The 2,500-nt window shown below is 76.9% G+C and overlaps 1 non-coding gene across 1 annotated transcript; it reads left to right on the top strand.

Annotated features, from left to right (window-relative positions):
* The first annotated feature begins 1,934 nt into the window (after nucleotides 1-1,934).
* LOC137456926 (5.8S ribosomal RNA) lies at nucleotides 1,935-2,087 on the top strand. Its single transcript, XR_010991165.1, has one exon. It is a non-coding gene; the product is annotated as a 5.8S ribosomal RNA (ribosomal RNA).
* The last annotated feature ends 413 nt before the right edge of the window (nucleotides 2,088-2,500 follow it).

Here is a 2,500-nt window from a genome sequence, read left to right as displayed (position 1 = left end):
CCGCGTGGCGAGCGCGCGGCATGGGCGTCCCCAGCCGCGTCCCTCCTCCCCGAGCGCAGCGCCGGCTGACTGAGGGAAACCCCGGGCCTCGGGCCAGGCCAGGGGCGCGGTGGTGGCGGCGGACGTCGGGCGCGGCCCCCGCGGGCGGACGCTCCCCCCGACGGCGGCAGTGGGGGGAGGCACCCCCGCGGGGCCTTAAGTCTGGTTTCCCTCACCCCAGGGTCAGGTACCTAGCGTTCCGCGCCTTCGTCCGCGGCCTTGCCCTACCGCGGAGGAAGCCGGGCGGCGGTTTAAAGACCCGGGCGGCTCGGCGCGCCACCCCCGGATGCGGGGGGCGAGCGCGGGGGCGGGCGGGTGCCTTCAGAGGGGCGGGGGTTGCCCCCGCAATGCCTCTGGCTAGGTCCGCCGTCGTCGCGCTCGTCGTCCTCCGGGGGCCCGCCGGGCCGGGGAGGGGACTGTGCTGCCCCCCCCTCTCTGCGGTCCGAGCGCTCGGCCGGAGAGAGCCCACCGCGCGAGGTCGGCCGTGGTCCGGCCCGCGCCTCGCCTCGCCACGGGCGTCCCCGGCGGCGCGTTGAAGCGCGGGCTTCTCGCGGGCCGGGGCGGCGAGCCCCCGCGGTGGGGGCTGGCCCAGGGCGCTTCGCCCCCGCCGGGGGTTTTGTGCGGGCGCGTTGCCGCGGCTCGGCGGCGGCGCCTCTTGCGGCGCGGGCCGCTGCGGACCTCCCGGTCCTTTTTCCCTTTGCCCAGGCCCCAGAGCGGGGCCCCGGCGAGCTGGCGCCCTCGGCGGTCTCGCGCTGCCGGTTCCCCCCCGTCCGGGGCCGGTTTCGGGTGGCGTGACCGCGTCCGAGCGGCGGCGGGCGTCGCTCGGCGTCTCCGGCTCCGGTCCCTCGCCGGAGGGCACCCTGCCACCGGCTGCGGCTGTCCCGGTCCCGGGCCCTGCCCGCGGGCTTCCCCGTTCGCCTTCCCGGCGCGTGCCGGGTGGGGGACGGGCGGGCAGCCGGGGGCGTCCCACCCCCGGTCTCCGCGTGGAAACGGGGAGAGCGGGGGCCCGCCCCCCGGCTCAGCGCCGTCCGCTGTCCGCCTGGCCGCGGGGCCACGGAAGGGGTCGAGCGAGCGAAGCCGGCGGCGCGGTGGCGCCGGGGGAGGATGGAAGGGGCTCGTGCCGCTGGGGTTTGTCGGTCGGCGGGTGCGCCGCCCGGCGAGGGCCGGCGGGTCGCCGCGGTGGCGTCCCACGTGGGCTCGGGCTTTCCGTCTCGCAAGCCGTTTTCCGTCCCCCGCGGCGGGGGGGGGTTCGGTGGCGAGAGGAAGCCGCCCGAGGGCGCGAGCCGGCCGGGGCTCGGCCCCGGGGCCAAAGCGGGGGAAAAGAAAGTCCGGGATGGGCCGCAGCGGTGGCGGCGTTGGAGGGGCCGGTGCGGAGGCGCGCGCGCGCTCTCCTCCGGCGGGGTTGTGCGCCCGGCCCCCCTCGCTCCCCGGGGCGGGGGGGGGGGGGGTCTCCGCTGCCTCGCTTCGTGGCGTCTCCGCGACGGCACGGGGCGGCCAGCGAGAGACACACCCCCCCCCCGCCGTTGGGTGGGGAAGCGAAGGGGGTTTTCTTTCCCCGTGCACGCGAGGCGAGGCCGGGTTCGGGGCACGTTCCCGGCGGCGCGCGGCGGGCCTCCTCCGCGCCGAGGTCGGAGCGAGCCCGGGCGCCTGGTCCGGCCCCGAAGCGCCGCAAGGTGCGTTTTTCCCTCCTCGGGGGAGGGAAAAAAGCCGGGAGCGCGGGCTCCCCGCCCCTTGCTTTTGCCGCTTCGGGGTTTCGTTTTATTTTCCCCCCCTCTCCTGTGCTTGTACGGTCAATGTGAGGCGAGCGGCCGCCGTGCCGCGCTCTCCGAGGGGCCGCTCCTTTGCGAGCGGTCCCGGCCCCTCCGCGCTGGCGGGGCGGTGCCGAAAAGCCAGACAACTCTTAGCGGTGGATCACTCGGCTCGTGCGTCGATGAAGAACGCAGCTAGCTGCGAGAATTAATGTGAATTGCAGGACACATTGATCATCGACACTTCGAACGCACTTGCGGCCCCGGGTTCCTCCCGGGGCTACGCCTGTCTGAGCGTCGCTTGACGATCAATCGCCGCCTCGGTGCCCGCCGAGCGGCGCGGCTGGGGTCGCCTCGCAGGCTCTCCCCCGGGCGGGGAGGGGCCTTCGTCCCCCTAAGTGCAGACTCGGGGAGCGCTCCGTAGCTCCCCGCTCCCGGAGCGCCCGCTCTCGCGGAGTTCGTCCCGCCGGGGCTTCGCCGGCAGGGGTTCCCCGTTGGTCCAGCGACGCCCGGTGGGGCGTTGGGGGAGACGAGAGCCCGGTTGGGGGAGGAGGCGCGGGCCTCGCCCCCCCCGGCACTCCCGCGCGGGCGCGGCTGTCTGCGGGTGGGTACCGCGGGGGTACCGTGCCGTGCTGCCGCGTCCGCGGCGCGCGTCTGCCGTGGGCGGCGGGGGTTCCCGTTCCCCTCGTTCTTCCTCGCTCTCGCCTCCCCGG

This window comes from Melanerpes formicivorus, unplaced genomic scaffold (assembly GCF_026170545.1).
Source record: "Melanerpes formicivorus ecotype bairdi unplaced genomic scaffold, bMelFor1.0.p_v2 SCAF_142, whole genome shotgun sequence".
NCBI lineage: Eukaryota > Metazoa > Chordata > Aves > Piciformes > Picidae > Melanerpes > Melanerpes formicivorus.
This window is presented reverse-complemented; position numbering and strand designations above follow the sequence as displayed.